The sequence below is a fragment of the Canis lupus genome, chromosome 28, assembly GCF_011100685.1.
Source record: "Canis lupus familiaris isolate Mischka breed German Shepherd chromosome 28, alternate assembly UU_Cfam_GSD_1.0, whole genome shotgun sequence".
In the NCBI taxonomy this organism is placed as follows: domain Eukaryota; kingdom Metazoa; phylum Chordata; class Mammalia; order Carnivora; family Canidae; genus Canis; species Canis lupus.
The window spans coordinates 28,286,429-28,303,054 of record NC_049249.1 but is presented as its reverse complement, the minus strand read 5'-3'; the positions used below and the strand labels follow the sequence as shown (position 1 = coordinate 28,303,054).

Genomic DNA, 16,626 nt, shown 5'->3' with positions numbered 1-16,626 from the left:
GCCCCGCGCTCCTGGCCCCGCGCTCCGCGGCGCCCGCTGCGGCTTCGCCTCCTCCTCTTTCGCCTCCTCCTCTTCCTCCGGCCTCCTCTCCTCCTTCTCCTCCTCCTCCTCCTCCTCCTCTTCCTCCTTCTCCTCCTCCTCCTCTCCTTCCTCCTCCTCTTTCCCCACCTCCTCCCCCTCTGCCACCGCCTCCTCCTTCGCCACCACCACTCCCTCCGGGGCACCCCGGTCCCTGCAGAGTCCCCGGCCCGCGCCGCCTCTGCCGCGGCCCCCTGGATCCCGAGCCGGTGGGACGCACGGACGCACGGACGGACCCGCGGGTCCCTGCGCCCAGCTCTCGGCCGCCGCCCCCCGCGGCCCCGCGTCGGGGAAGCGGGGATCGCCCCCGGAGCCCCGCGAGGGTAAGCAAGGCAGGGGAGGATTCCGGGCGAGGGCTAACGGGGCCGCTCGGCTTCCCCAGTCCCCACCCCCCGGCAGAACGCGGGGCGGTCTCCCAGGTGAGGAGGGCGCCCGGGCTCGGGGGTGGGGGCGGAGGGGGTCCTGCAACCGCGCCTAGCCTTGGGGTCCCAGGGTCGCCGCGTCCGCGATCCTCCACCGGGTTCCTTCGTTTGCAACTTGAGACACGAGTCAGCGACCCTGCCCGGGGGACGCGCTTCCCACCGGCCCCACGGGCTCCCGGCTTCTTTCTCTCTGGGAGGGTGCTCCCCTCCTTCCCCCAAACTGTTCCTTTCTGTAATATGTGGGACCAAGGGGTCCAAGGTCAGGGGAAAGACGGATGTGGTGTTACTCTTATCGTTACGCTGTCGGTATCACTTGCGTTAGTTTTGGCATTATTATTATTGCTGCTGCTGTTGCTGTTGTTGTTGTTTTATTATTATTATTATTATTATTATTTCTATTATTATTCCGCCATCTGTCGTCCCAGGGGCGGGTTGCTGAGCAGGGTTTGCAGCTAGGGACTGCAGATCGCGTCTCCGGTCCCGGGCCGTGTCCGCATTTTCGAGCTCGCCTTCGGTTTTGGGATGATTTTAGGGCCGAGTTCCCTCGTCCCCATTGGCTCGCGCCGCGGCATAATTATGATCACATCCCCCAGGCTGCTGGCGCTGCTCTCTGTTTATTGGTGGTTAAAGATCTATTATCTATTCATCAGCCGCTTCTTTTTTTTTTCCTTTTTTTTTTTCTTCTTGCCAATTGCATTCTTCCTAAGTGAAGTACCAGCAGGTATTTTGCACGTTTACAATTAATGAGGGAAAAAATCCGGCATCCTTTAAATCTATCACTTAGAGGTCCGTGCCATTTCTCTTAAGGAGGAAGAAATGCCAGTGTTTGGTGACTAGGTTGCCGTGAGACCCAGGAAAAGTCGATTTGGGAGGGGGAAGAAGAGCAAAGTCCTGAGAGGGAGATGGCTACCACCACCAGCTTCATCAGTGGAGGGTCTGGGTCTTTGCACTTAGCCCCCTGCTTGCCCAACCACCCATCTCCCTGCCCTGGGATCTCCCTTGACCCTCTCTGGTTTCATCTGATGTATTTTTATGTTCACATCAATCTCTTGACTTCTTTATTCCAGGCATAATTTGTTTCGGGGTAGGGAGGGAAAACCCTTTAGGAAAACTCTCCAGGCAACAGAAGTTAGAAGTGTGTTTTCTGGGGTTGTCTGGGCACCTGACCTTAACTAGCAGAGATCATCTGCCGCACTCCCCACCACCACCACCAATTTTCCCAGAGCATGCACACATGCACACATTCACACACAAGACAGGTGTGGGCCTTGGCTTTGCCCTCATGCCCTGAGAAACCTGACCCTGTCTCAGACTTCAGACCTCTGACGCCAGCTCTGGGCTGGGGTGGTGGCTGGGTTTTCACCCTTACCAGGTTCCTGTGGTTTTGCTTTGCAGCATCCCCCTATCCTTTTCCCCAGGCCCAAGGATGCAGGGTGTTCAGTCCAGCCTCTTGTAATGGGGTACATTTGGAGATGTACCTGCCTGCCTGTGGCGTGAACCACCGACCTCCTCCAGAAATATCCTCTCCTCCAGAAATATCGTCTCCAGTTCAGAAATCTCTCCCTCAGTTAAGCTGTAGGGACACAAACCCCACCATGCCCAGGCCAGCAGGGAACCTGAAGCCACCTGAAAAGGCAGTTGGCTCTTGCTAGCCAGAAGCCTGGGGGTGGAGGGTAGAGGTCAGCCCTCCATTTCTAAAGCCAGAAAAGGACACCCAATTTAGGTGGGCTTACATCATGGATCCTGGAACCAGGGGGAAAGGTCCTCCTTCTCCTGGGCAGGCTCTCCAGGAAAGACGAGGGTCCGAACTAGGGGCACTTAGAAGCCCTGCCCTGGCTGCAGGGTGGGGAATGACAATTTATTCCACAGTATTCGTGATCTTGGCTAGGGGCATGAGAGTAGATGACCTTGAGGGCAGATGGGTTCCAGTTAGTGTCTGGGAGGTGGAGTGAGGCCGCAGTGGCGTGTGAAACGTAGGGCGTTTGACCTTTTTTAAAAGTCAGAGGCTAGGCGCTCAAGTATTGGTGGTACTCCCTTAAACTCTTTCCTACCTTTGGCTAGAAGCAACCAGAGTGCCGAAGGGAGTGAACCACAGTCTGGAGCCCAGACCCCTCCTCTTCCTGCCGCCGGAGGCAGGAACGTTTAGCCCTGGGGCAAAGGGCCCAGATTGCTTGGAGCCTCCTCTCTGGTCACGGTCACGCAATATCCTCTGCAGGCCACCCGCCTCTTGCAAAGTGCCCAGAGATTTGCCTCAGGGTCTCTTGTGGCGGCAGGTGGGCAAGGGTGGAGGAGCAGCAGGGTCCGTTTCCTCTGGCCCAAGTGCTGGGGGCCCCAAGTCTCACTCAGACCCACAGGAGGGACAAATGAGTTTGAGCCTCGTAGAAGCCGGGGAAGCCAGATAATCTATGCTAATTCATGCGGCCAGAGACCTGAGGAACTCGGGAAGGTTCGAAAGGCGGCCCGACATACAGGAGAATTAACGAGGACAGTAACTCATTAACCAAGACCAGTGGGAGAGGCTCAACAGGGCACTGGACACTCTGATCTGGACTCGGACCCTGGGCCAACTCTACCCCTGCTCCTTGCACCGCGGCTGCCACTTACTTTCCTCGAGCCTTAGGCCTTTGCAGAATCCGGCCCCTCTTTGTTCCCTAGCTGCCCTAGCAGGATGGGGGTTTGGTGAGGTATTGGAGTATGCAGTGAGCCATGAGGGGATTTCTGAGGCTCCCTCTTAGGGCAAGGGGCTCTTTTTCCTACATGCCCCAAACCACCTCAAGTGGGACTCTGTAGATTCAGGAATCTCCACTAAACAGGCAGTGGGACTAAGAGACACAAGATGAAGGTTCGAATCTGAGATGTGTCACTTACTGTCTGATGAGGGATCTGGGGCAGACACCCAACCTCTCCCGACCTCCATCTTGTCATCTGTAAAAATATGGCCAATGCTGCCCCCAAGACAGTGGAGCCTAGAAGTCAGGCTTGTTTTGAAGAGTGATAGAACCCTTCTATTTCTTGATGATGGTGGCAATTACAACTCTAGGAGCATTTTCCAAAACTCATAGAGCTCTACACCATAAAGGGTGAATTTCACTAGATGTTAGACCTTAATGAATCTGCCCCACCCCAAAACAGCAGTCAGATCTGGGTGACCTTGAGCAAATTACCTGACCTCTCCGTGCCTTTCTCTCCTGTGAACTGGAGATAAATAATAGTATCTTGGCCCTTGGGGTTGTTTAAGGAGATAAGCCAAGCAAAGTGCTTAGGCTGTGATTAGCACATCATGAGCTGTAATAAAAGTTAGCTCCTGTTCCTGCGTTGCTGTTATTATTACCTGCCATCTCCAGGGCTTGTTCCTGGGCTTCAAAACTGAACAATATAGTTGTGCAAGCATAAGCCATTGCTGGTCTCACACTCTTGCCACTAGCTTCTCCATGCTCCCCCAAAAGGCCAAGGACTTCCCTGGGCTGGTGCTGAGGTGAGAGAAGCCTGGATTCCTGGCTAGTGGGAGGTATCAAAGGGCAGAAATGTGTGTGTGTGTGTGTGTGTGTGTGTGTGTGTGTGTGGAGAGGGGAATCTCCCACAGCTCTCTGCCCTGAGTTTCCTCCCTGGGGTGTATTCACCGCCTCCTGCAATTCAGGATAGACGCCCAGGTGCTGCCTGGGATCACTACATTTGCGACCACCTTCTCGAGGAGTCTCGGTTGGTTTTCTTATCCGTGAACAGGAGATAGCATTATCCTAACAGTTGTTGAGGGGTATGTGAGCTAATGTTTGGCGTAGTCACCGTTCGTCAAATATTATTGTTAGGTCATGGCTTGGGGTGGTCCAGCCGGCCTCGTGCACCCCGCGATGTCCAGGGCCCTCCCTGGGAGCCGGTCGGGGGTCCGTGAGCCCTCCAGGAAGCATGAACGTCGGCGAAGGGTGAGCCCCTTCCCCGGAGAGCCCCTTCCCGGGCCCAACACAAGCAAAAGGTACCTGGGGATGGTCAGGGCCTCGGGCTCCGTTAACAACTCCTCCCACCCACCGTGATTCCCAGTAACCCGGCCTCTTCGAACGCGCAGGGAGAGGGTGGGAAGACGAAAAGAATTCATACCTTTAAAAACATGTTTTTTAAAAATTGTTATTAGAGCAAAATCCCTCCCTGGCGTCCTCCCCAGGCTGCTCCCTGGGCCGGGATCCGCGTGCGCGCAGCGGCGCCTAGTGGCGAGGGCCGGAGCGGGCTGCATAGCCGCGGCGCCCTGAGCCCCGCGCGCCCTGGGGAGTGCTGGGGTGCGCCCCACTGCCAAGCTCCTGCGGGGCCCGCCATCAGGGCCGGGAGAGGCGGTCTATGGAGGCTCACTGACTACACAGTAGACAGGACGACGTGGAAATGGGTCCCTCCTCCCTCCATCAGCTCCAGCTCTTGCAATCTCAGCTCCTGGAGGAGTCGGGCTTCTTTCCGAAGAGTGCAAGGAAGGGGGAACGGGTTCAGTTCTCAAAAGGACCAGGAGGGCCGTGATCACCTGGGCCAGGGCGATGGCCAACTACTGCGCAAATGCACCCACAAACCCGTGCCTGAGGTCCCAGATCCCGCTGCCCAACTGCGGTGGTTCAGAGAATGGACCCCTGTTCCCCAGCGCTGGCCCCACGCGCGGTGGAGTCGGAGGAGCTAGGGGCGCGGGGCGCGGCTCTTCCGGCTTCGCGCCCCCTCGTGGGCGGCCAATGATCGCTCGAGACTGGGGTCCTGGTGATTATAGCCCAGGCGGCGATTGGTCATCAGACGAAATTAGGTGGCCCCGCCGCCGCGGGCCGGGTGACAGGCTCCTTCTTCTTGGAGCCCGGGGACCTCCTCTTGTCTCCGGGGCAGGCTAGCCTCTCCGGTGAGGTGAAGCCGTGGCATCCTCGCGGGGGTCTCTGGAAATGCGAGAGGCACTCCCCAGGTAACTGTTCAATGCGTCCACCTGGGGGCCAAGCCCTCACCGCAGTGTCTGGACCCTGGCCTCGGCCTCTGCTGTCCCGGGCGACTGCAGGAAACTGGTGCTGCCCTTCTCTGGATGTTAGCAGGGGCTTGTGAACCCCTGGGGCTCCAGAGATCTATCCAATTTTAGATCTAACATTTCACAGCCAGGAACTCCGCACTGGTTGGAGCTACAGGCAGGACCTGACCCTAGAGATTTACCTCACTCATCAATCCCTCAACACACAGGCTGTCTGGACTCACTACTGAAAGCAAAGAAACAGAATCAGAGGAGATGCCGGTCTCTGTCTCCCTCAGCTGCCTTCAAATGAGTCTAAGGCCAAGCAAAGAAGCGTGAGGGACAGACTTATGGACACAGACTGGCAAGCGGGGATTAGGAACCACTGGCCTTGCTCTAGGGACTGCTCCGCAGGGGTGGAGATAGTCCTGTCTCTCCTGCACTGCCCCCTCCCTGTGTAGATAGAGTTGTCACACTCCCCTCCTCCCACCCCTATAACTATGTCTCTTTTGGGACTCAAGGGCACCAACTGTTGCCAGGTGCTCCAGGAAGCTGGACAAGATGTCCAAAAGGCCACGGGGCCAGCATGGAAGGTGGGGGACACACCTTCTAACTCCTCTACTGCCTTCTTTGGCATCTTTTGCTTTGAGACTCTGCTCTTGCCACCTGTGACCGACCTCGTAAATTGGGGTTCGGTCCTTTTAGGAGCTCCTTGAGATTGTCAGCACTAAGGAACCATCAGACCTGGGGATGGCTTCTGAAACACTGGAGCCCCACCAGACCCTCTTTCAGGAATTTGTGTCTTCTCTCGGTATCTCTCCACTTTTTTTGGACTCTAGGGGCCTGCGGTAGGGCTGAGAAAGGGATCCTGCCATTTGAGGAAAGAGGTAGACTGGAAACTTTCTCTTGAAGGCTGCAGCTCTCCTTGAAACCTGGAGGGGATGCCTGGAAGGTTTAGAAGTTGTAGCATTTAAAAGCCCGTTTTCTCACATTGGTAATCTCAGTGAACTTCAGAATCTGATGTGGAAGGAGCCATAATACCCGTTTTCCAGATAAGAAAACTGAGGCTCAGCGCAGCTCTGGTGGCTCAGCGGTTTAGCACTACCTTCAGCCTAGGGTGTGATCCGGAGGTCCCTGGATCGAGTCCCACATCAGGCTCCCTGCATGGAGCCTGCTTCTCCCTCTGCCTGTGTGTGTCTCTCTCTGTGTGTCTCTTATAAATAAATAAAATCTTTAAAAAAAAAAAAGAAAGAAAGAAAGAAAAGAAAACTGAGGCTCAAAGAGGTGACACAAAGCATTCTCACCTCCTAGCCGACCATGCTGTGGCCCTTCCAAGAGGGGCCCTGGGACCGACCCGTCCACCCCCACCCCCCAGTGTTGCCAGACACCTACATTCAAGCCAATGAGAAAAGAAAGCGAAGAGCCCCACCCCCACCCCCGCTGGCAGACCGGGGGCGCCCCAACCGTGGCGGCAGGGAGGTTCATCCAGGCTCCAGTTGGCGGAACTCTGGCGCCTGCCTGGAAGCCACTTGCCCACCGTTGTCATCCAGGCCACCTTTTCAGGCCTCGCCCACACACCCTCTTTCTCTTTCCCTGGTCCCTTCTGGCGATCCAAGCTCAGGGCCGATATCGGCCTCACTGCAGCCGGGGAGCCGGAGAGCTGTCAGGGCAACGCTGGTGGCCCGGCGGCGGCGGAGACTCCGTGCGCCCCGCACCCTGGGGTGGCTCTCGTGGGGGACTCGGAGAGGCCCTGCGCCTACAGAGCAGCGCCTGCGGTCGGAAAGGGCAGAGCGTGGTCCCAGCTCCCCTCCCAGGCAGCAGGGCGGCCTGAAGGCCCCTCATCCAGCTACCCCTGCCTCCCTAGCTCCTCCGGCGAGCGCGGACCCGGCTAGGGGACAGAAGAGTGCCCAGGGACAGGGAGCTTCCGAGGAGGCCCGCAGAGACGGCCTCCCCCCACCCAGCCCGGGTCCTGATGAGACCCACTCCTGGAGCCTGGGCCCCCGCGGCCTTTAATTACAGGCGGCGGCCAGGCTGCCCCCAGGACTGGTGGGAGGGAGCCCCTCCAGCTGGGGCCCCGCAGCTGCACCCCTGCCCACCACATTCACATTCCGGGACTCCTAGCGCCCGGGGGTTGGACGCATCGGGCCCGGCTCCCCCGTTTGCGTCCGCTCCGCGTCCGAGCGCGGGGACCGGCTGTGCGCCCAGCATCCGCGCGGCCGGGTGGCCAGCCAGCCCCTGGCGGCAGGCGGAGTGGCGCCCGAGGAGACCTCCGGGGCGGGCTCCGGGGCCTCCGCGCGGGGTCCGCCCGTCTGCCCCACCCGGGCGGGGACGGGGAGAGGCCGGAGCGCAGCCGCCCTCCGCTTAGCCGGCCGCCCGCGGCTCGCCGGGAGCAGCGCAACAAAGGGTGGCATCGCGGCGGCGCGGGCAGGGACCTCATTGGTTCAATATTAGCTTTTCATTCCAGTCTATTGTGCCCATCTGAGATAATATTGACTCTGAGGTGAGAGCCCACAGACGACAGAGCTTGCCTGACGCTCCGCGGCAGGGCGCTCGAAGGGAAGAGAATCAGAAATGGAAAGTTAAAGGGACGGCAAACAGAAGCCGCCGGCGCGGCGGCGCGCCCCGGGACGGAGGACAAGCCCGCAGCCGGGCGCTCTCCGCGGCGCGCCCCGGGCCTCCGACCCCGGAGCCGGGGTTCGGGAGGCCGCGCCTGGGGCCCGGCCCGCCCTGGGGAGAGCGCTGCGCCTTCCCACCAGAACCACCCTCGCTTAGCACACGCTCCCACCTCCCAGACGCTGGATTTTGAGGTGCCGCCTCTAGGTAACTGGAGAAAAACTGGCTCCCATTCACACGGCTTTGGCTTGCCAGGAAGCCAACGTCGGCCTGTAAGATATTTTCCCCTTTTAAAAGATGTAACTCTTCAGGGTAAACTTCTCTGTCAAAGCGTTTCTCCTATTTCTCCGGCATGAGAAGAGTAAACACTCGCAGCAATTATCATTAAGCTGCATTACTTGGAAGTGCGCGGTTAATATCAAATTTCTAACTGTGCGTTTTGCTTTGCTTTGAATCGTCTCCTTGCAGCCCATCCACGGGTTTCTTAGCTGCCTTTCTGACCGCAGCTTTAAAGGGCCTCCGAAACGTCAAGTCTTGCATATAAAGATTCGTTTCAATTTCCAAATTGCCTCTAAATGCCGACATTCGAAAATGGCACTTTAAGTTCTTACGTGTCTGAGACAGAACACTTAGGTTGACGCTGGGGGGACCGAATGCCAAGTGCTCAGGGCTTTCAGGCGACGTAAGGAAGGATGCCCTAGGGTCTCATTTACGGAATTTGTGTCGCCCCACCCCCCTCATTGGAGACTGACCTCTATAAGAGATAATCTGTTAACTCCATTACTCCAATAAGGAGCTAGTCATCTGAAATCTTTATGTCCACCCCAAGACACGTGGGCTGGTGGGGAACTGGGATGCGGCAAAGACTGGGGCTGGTGCCACCAGCATCCAGAACCATTGTACACCTGCCTCCTTCTCAGGCTTCCTGGGGGCTCTGGGATATTTCAGAGGAGGACATTCTGTTTAATCTATGTGACCCATCATGTATTACATTGTATCTGGTCCGTTTGGATTATGCATCATTCCTATTATTATATATAATATATAAATCATGTGCTATATATTACATATTATTTAACATAACATGGATTATATGGTTTCATCATATTACATGCTGTTTGACGTATATTTAACATCTAGTTCTTATGTTACATTATATTACTTATTAACGTGTGTTTAATTACACAGTATGTATTGTATGCTGTATACAGTTCTGGATGTATAGGCACATATACATACATTTATTATATATGTGTCGTGTGTGCAAAAAGTACTTGGGGGAGCCTTATAATCTCCCTGAAAGCGTATATTTGATTGTTTAATGCAACGTTACAGAGTTCTGATCGAAACCACCTTGACGCCAGCTCTGTCTTTATGACAAATACCCGGGGGTCCAATTTTGGCCCTGGGGACGGGAGGGAGGACGGTCCCTCTCTGGAGCGCGCTTTTCCAAACGCCCCGTTCCCCCGGGGGACGGAGGAGACTGACGTTCTGGACCTTGCATTTGCGTGGCGGTGGCTGTTTTGGTTTTGAGAGAGGCCGTTTAGAGGCTCGGACGGTCCCTAACCTGATGTCATGAATTAAAAATGAATTTGGGGAGTGCGGCAGATGCTCCGCCGAGGCCTGGCGGAGGTTCGGGGCTGCAGACGCCGCAGCGGCGGGCTCGGGCCTCGCGGGGGGTGCGGCGGCGCGGGGCGCTCTGGCTCCGGCGGGTCCCGGCCTCGGCCGCCTGCGGGCCGCCGCCCTCCGGGGCCCGCGCTCCGAGCAGCTGCCCGGGGCTCGAGCGCCCGCCCGGCCGGTGCTGCCCGCGGCCGCCCGCTTCTTCTAGGGGCCGGGGTGAGCGGGAGTCGCCAGCTCCCGCAGGACGGCGGCGGCGGCGTGGGCCGGGGAGAACCGGGTCGGGCATCTCACAGGTCGCACGCGTGCGCCCCTGGAAGAGGCAGGAACCGCACCCGAGCCCCACGTCGTGGTGGGAGGGGGCGCGGACAGAAAGGAAAGGAAGAGACTGTGGAAGCCAGGTATGGCCAAGACAGCTTCAGACCTGAGAAACGCCCGAACTTTCCAGCTGGGGAAGCGGCAGGCGGCTCCTTCCACTCCCAGGCCTGGGAGTCCGGGAGAGGGGCTGGGTTGGGTTGGGGTGTGGGGGGAGCAAGAAGACCTAGCGGCCAGACGGAGGTTCCGAGGCTGCCAGGGTGCGTGGGCCATTTCTTAAAAAGAGCCCCCACCCCCACCCCCAATGGCTACCTGGTCTTGTGAAATAAAGCAGTGAAAGTTGTAATCACACACACACACACACACACACACACACACACACAGCTCACCAAGAGATTTGGGTTTCCCATTTCCAACAAAAACCTGAGCTCTGCGAGACCGAGCCCAACTCTGATCTGGGTCCAAACCCCAGCCTTCGGGAAAGGTTTTGGTGGAAGTCACAGGGGTGGAAGATTGCAGGTTGGGGCCTCCCTGCTCGGTCCCTGAGGGGGCTCCTAGGACGAGCTGGGGACCGGGAGTGGGAGAAAGTCTTCATGTTGCTAAAAATAAAACAGCCGACCTTCCCCCTCCCCAGTGGTTGCAGTCTCCAGGCCTGGCTGCATGGCGAGGCGTCTGAACACGCAGGGGATGCCAAGCCTTCCAGATGAAGAGTGGATCACAGTGCCAACCATGTGGACGTGGATCTCCCCCAGATGGGCTTCAGCACATCTGGCCCATCTGTAGCATTTTCTCCATCCAGGTGATCCATCTTGCCTCTGCCCAGCGTGGTGGAAAACTTGATTCTCATTGTGTAAGCATGAGAGTTCCATATTTCTGCCCCTTGCTCTGAGCCCTGCTGACTGATTCAAGGGGCAGCTGCTCAGGTGTGCTGGGAACAAGATAGGGTCTATTTCATTGCTCATTTGCTGCGGGGGCATCTTGCATGAGAAAGTCCACTTCTATCACTGATGGCACCTGTATAGATGCTGTGCTACGCATCCATTACAAGGTTCTATCTTATCCAGTCTTCTCAGAAATTCATGGAAATATCAGTCTATTCCCACTCTCCAGATGTGAAAACTGAGACTTCAAAAGAAAGGGATTCACCCCCAAGATCACACACACACACACACACACACACACACACACACACAGTTAGTTAGTAAATGAAGTTAGTAAATGAAGGGGTTTGGATTCTAACCCAGGGCTGTGTGATTCCAACAATTTGTCCTCCTCCCCCTAGCCCCTGCATCCTAACATAATGCTCCTCTTCTCCCCAGTGAGGAAATCAGGATAACACTTTGTGAGAAAAGGGAGAACACTTTGCTCCGAGTCCCCCAGTAAGTGAATTATCACAAAATACAGATCCTAGATCCCACATTCTCTCCGGAGCATTTATTCCAGATCTGGAACAGACAAGAGAGATGGCATATGGGTAGCATATATGGCTTGCAGACAGCCTGCTCACACCTTGCTTCAGCCACCTTCCCACATGCCCAGCGAGGTGGATACTGCTGTTACTAGCCAGTTAGAGAGGCTCAGTGAAGTTGAACAACGTGTTCACTGCCCAGGCAGTTCACGCAGAGCCCTGGCACTGGCCCGGGCCAGCCCATTCCAAGCCTCCCAGCTCCGCACACCACATATGGGACCATTTAACCAACAGAGTCAGGCCTTGCATTCTGTTGTGAAATTGCTAGGTTGTTTTCTCTTTAAGTGTTCCTGCAAATATTATTTGGGGGATTCAAAACTTTCTCTTCATTTATGCCTCTCTTGTACTCATTCCTTCTCCATGTGTGTACCCGGCTGTGTCACAGAGCCATCAAAGAAACAAAACAGGGAATTGCTTCTTGCCTGTGTTCAATGATATTCAGAGATGACCATGTATAGATTTTACCTACACTTATATATTTTGCTCTATAATCATTTGCCCTATGCTCATCACTGAAGCTCAGATGTATCATAAAAATTCAAATTTACGTATGTGTGTATTTTTCATGATTTTAATGGAATTTTTAAACCTTGGTTTAGACAGTGTTTCCTATTTGCTAAGATCCAAAGGGAAGAGTTTAAAGGAGGAATCTTTTGGTCAAATGATTCCGTATCCAAAAGCATAACCAAGAATCCAGACAGGAAATTACTTGAGAGGTCTCTAACCTGGAGGGGATGTACCAAGTACCCTGCCACCAGGAAGAGCCTTGCCAGGGAATGGCATAAGCCTGCAGACAGCCAGGGCTCCATCTCCATGCCCATCTGAACCTCACTTCCGCAATTCTCCAGGAGCCATGTCCTTCCATTCCATGGAAGAGCTTTGTCTCATTATTTATTATAAAATTACATGAATATTTTCATACAAGAACAGAATGTGTGAAGAAGTAAATAAGAGCACTTGAATTTCCCCTAGCCAGAGGCCACCACTGTCAAACATTTGGGGATGTTAACTTTTGACACCTTGAAAAAGAAAAGAAATTTGATTATGTCTACACATTTTCATTATTGCTGTTCCAGTAAATAAAGAAAGAAAAGAAACACGCCATGTAGTTCTGTTTTTATGAAATGCATAACTGGATGTAGAAGTCAGAACAGTGGTTGCCTCTGGCAGAGGTCTGGGTACAAAGAGGCACAAGGAAACTTTGAGGGGTGTTAGATATGTCCTCTTTCTTGACTTGGGTGATGGTAACATGTATGTATATAATTGCCAGAACTCATTGAACTTAAGACTTGTGGACTTTACTATAGAATTTTATACCTCAATAAAGAAAAAAGAAAGAAAAGGAAGAATCTTGGGCAAATATCATAGCCAAAGACCAAGCTGGGGAGGTAAAGGAAAAAAAGCATAAGATGCTCAGCTAAGACATACCATACACAGAACCTGGACCTTTACAGAAAGGAATACCAGACTTGGCCCCATAAAGCAGCCGCCCCCAGCAGCCCCCTTTTGCAGGCCCACGGCTAAATCCAAGAGGACCGGATCCTTAACAGGGTAAGCAATCTTAAGATCTTGCTGGGACCCACCATCTACCAAACTCTCTCTTCTTTGATGCTGTTTCTCCTCCATGTTTGTAGTCAGGAACTGCATTTCCTGATAGAGGCCTGGTGTCCCTTGGATCCTAACAAGAATCTGTGCTGAGTCAGGAAGGAAGCTGGAAGGCCTAAAGTTTCAAATAGATTATGTTCCAAAAGTTTCTCTCTTCATCACTGTCTAGGACTCAGAATGTTGTCCCTCACAGCAACAGTGTTAAAAATGGTAAACAATAGTCAAGGTTTCAAGTTTCTCCACCCCTCAAAAATCTATTGGCTGCCTACTCCTAAGATAAAGGATTGTAGGCTGGGTAGGAATAGAAGTGTGTTGAATTGTACTGGTTGTACTGCTATGAAAAGCAAATTCCTTCCCCCTCTCCCCGCCAAAATGTGCCTGCTCTCTGCCAGACACTGTGTTAGCATTTGGGATTCAAAAATGAAAAATCTCATGATCTTTCCCCTTAAAGCAGTTCACTGTCTAGTAGAGGAAGATGACCTTGTAAATAAATAAGATTCATAGATGTGGTGACAGAGGTTGTCATAATTAAAGAAAACAAAAATAGAAGTGAATGCTAGTTGGCAGAGGAGAACACATTTTGAAGCAGTGTGAGTTGTTGGGACAAGGAATTAGATGAAGCTCTGTAGGGACACCCTTCAGGTCCTGGGGCACTTTGAAGGGTTGTGGTCCTAGATCTGATTCTACTTCAAAATATATGTCTTTCCTTCTCTTGGCAGAGCATGACAGTTGGACCTCTCAGTCATGTTTGGGGTTGGTTGGTTTTGACTTTCAAATTAGAAGGGAGCAGAGGTGGGCAATACCTAATATTCCAAAGAGAAAAGTAATGGGAATTTAGAAGATGTGTAAACCTCGGAAAAGGATTGTCACAGGTAAAACTTGACCCAGTGGTGAAACAGGTAAAAGCATCAACCCCAACACAGGGGAAGAAGGAAAGGCCATTCCCCATACCAGCCACCAGGGGGTGAAGTTGGGCCAGGATAGCTTGGTTGCTGTGTTGAAAACAAAGTGGGTTAGTAGACTGTGCCCACAGATGTATGGCACCACTTAAAATCACATATTTAGGGGCACCTGGATGGCTCAGTCGGTTAAACATCTGCCTTCAACTCAGGTCACAATCCCAGTTCCTGTGATCAAGCCCCACATGGGGCTCCCTGCTCAGCAAAACCTGCTTCTCCCTCAAAAATCAATCAATCAATCAATCAATCAATCAATCAATCATGTATTTATAGTATTTGGGAATCATTTAGTCATTCAATCAATATAGCGCATTTACCATTTATAAGGAAATTTGCACCTGACCAGCAATTAACAGGGCTTAAACAATTTAGTGGATCATGATTCTTGCTCTCAAAGATTATTTGGGAAACTAGATAACTACTATTTAGTGTGCCCAGATATAAAATCCCCTATGTTTTTTTCCTCCTGATGCTGTTCTATCACCAAGTTGGGGGTAACAACAATGTAGGATCTACTGACTTCACACAGTTGTTCCAAGGACAGAATGTGATTAGGAAGCAAACATGCCTCTGTAAAGTTCCAGCATTAGACAAGCATTAATGTTAAAATGGTTTGCAGCTATGTCCTTCTCTTGCTGGTCAGTTTTTCATCCAACAAATATATACTGTGCACGGCTGCCGAGCAAGCACTGGGATGGGCGCCGAGGACATAGAAGTAAAGAAAATACAAAATCTCTGCCCTTGTGGAGCTGACATTCCCCAATAGGACAATCTGCTGACATGAATAAAAAGATTCATCAGCCACGTGATAGAGGCAGAAAGCTTAAGGCTGAACAAAGCTGAGAATATATATATATTCTGTCGTATATATACCTGCCCCTGTCGTAGGGCAGGTCTATTTTTAACTCTGAGGAACCTCCACAGTTTTCCAGAGTGGCTGCACCAGTTCACATTCCCACCAACAGTGCTAGAAGGTTCCCCTCTCTCCGCATCCTCTCCAACATTTGTGGTTTCCTGCTTTGTTAATTTTCCCATTCTCACTGGTGTGAGGTGGTATCTATGTAGGATATTGAAAAATTGGAAGAAACCCATGTGTCCTTCAGTGGAGGCCTAGTAAAAAATTGTGTTGCTTCCATACTACAGAAAATCATGTTACCATTAAAAAGATGGGAGTAGCTATCTATATGTAGTATTATAAGAACATCTCCAAGACCTGTTACAGGGGGATAAAGCACATTCCAGAACAATACATAATATGATCCCATTAATGTTTTAAAAAACATTTACCTAATATACAGTTACATGTATATACTCAAATGAGATCTTAGAGAAAAATTCTGGAAAGATACACAAATGACAACAGTGCTACTTCAAGGGAAGAAAGGGGAACAGGTGGGGGAATGGTGTGCACCAGGCACGATTACTGACTCCAATGTATGTATACAACTATACAATGTATACTTCTTGATGGTTTCGCTTCTGACAATGAAAGTACATTGGTGTATGGCCTGTGTAATTAAATAAAGTGTATGCATGTGGGTACAACTGAGTTATAGCAATATGATTATGGATGACAATTGTTGCTCTTTTAATCTCCTTTAATGTTGTTTTAATATGTCTATAGAGAGATATATACACGTAGATGAGATGATGCCAAAACATAAAAGGTGGAATTAAAACATGGTGCCCTGGCTCAGAAATCTTGCCTCTCCCCACCCCACCTGCAGTTTATAGTGAAACCTTTTTTTTAAGAGCATCATGGGATGTTGGATAAAAATCCTTGATCTCCTAGTTCTGAGGCACATGTAATTATTTCACAGGTAAGTAGCCTCAAGGATCTTTTCGATAGATATGACTTCATTATGAGAGCATCATGCCTCTCCCAGCAGTAATTGAGCTTTGGCTGGAGCCAATGTGGGGGTTCTGGTATGTGCTGGGTGACTCCCAATCAGGTTCCCCTGGCTCCCAACCCAAGCCAAGTGAGCTGGCCTTGGCTTTGGCTGATCTCTGAAAATCAGCTTGTTCATCCTGCCCAGATCTCCTCCATTGCTTCCCTCTCCTTCTCTCTCTGGGATCGTCGGCAAATCTGGGTTCCAATGGAGGGAGCTGGCCTGTGTAGCCTATAGTGTCATTTATACTCCCAAACTTTATACTACCCAAATTCATTTCTACTGTGGCAGATTGTTACAAGAGCCCACATTCATTCACATGCACCTGCCATGCGCTGAGGACAAACAGAAGCAGAAAAGCAAGGTCTCTGATTTTAAGGGGCTGCTCTTGGTGGAGTCAAATTCTGGGGAAGTTGAAGCCAATGAAACTACTAGAAAGGTGGGCTCGGAATAGCTCTCTGGATACCCTCCTGCCATTCTCTGCAGCCTCTGGCTCTATGTCTCTTGCACAGAGCTGGCCTCTGCTCCTCCAACCCCTTTGTTCTGAATGTAAGCTCGTAGTGTCCCTTAGCCATGTGGCATTGCTTCAAGTCCCAGAGACTGGCCCACACCCATGCTATATTGGGGGAAGAAGAGTCTCAGGGTGGGGACAGGGATAGCCTGAGGTCAGGGTGAGATCCAAAAACCTGGAGTGGGTACCCAGGAT

At 52.4% G+C, this 16,626-nt stretch overlaps 1 long non-coding RNA gene across 1 annotated transcript; it reads left to right on the top strand.

Moving 5' to 3' along the window:
• The first annotated feature begins 4,073 nt into the window (after nucleotides 1–4,073).
• On the top strand, nucleotides 4,074–15,573 carry LOC102156217. The gene is made up of 2 exons (XR_005380661.1): nucleotides 4,074–4,470; nucleotides 10,634–15,573. It is a non-coding gene; the product is annotated as an uncharacterized LOC102156217 (long non-coding RNA).
• The last annotated feature ends 1,053 nt before the right edge of the window (nucleotides 15,574–16,626 follow it).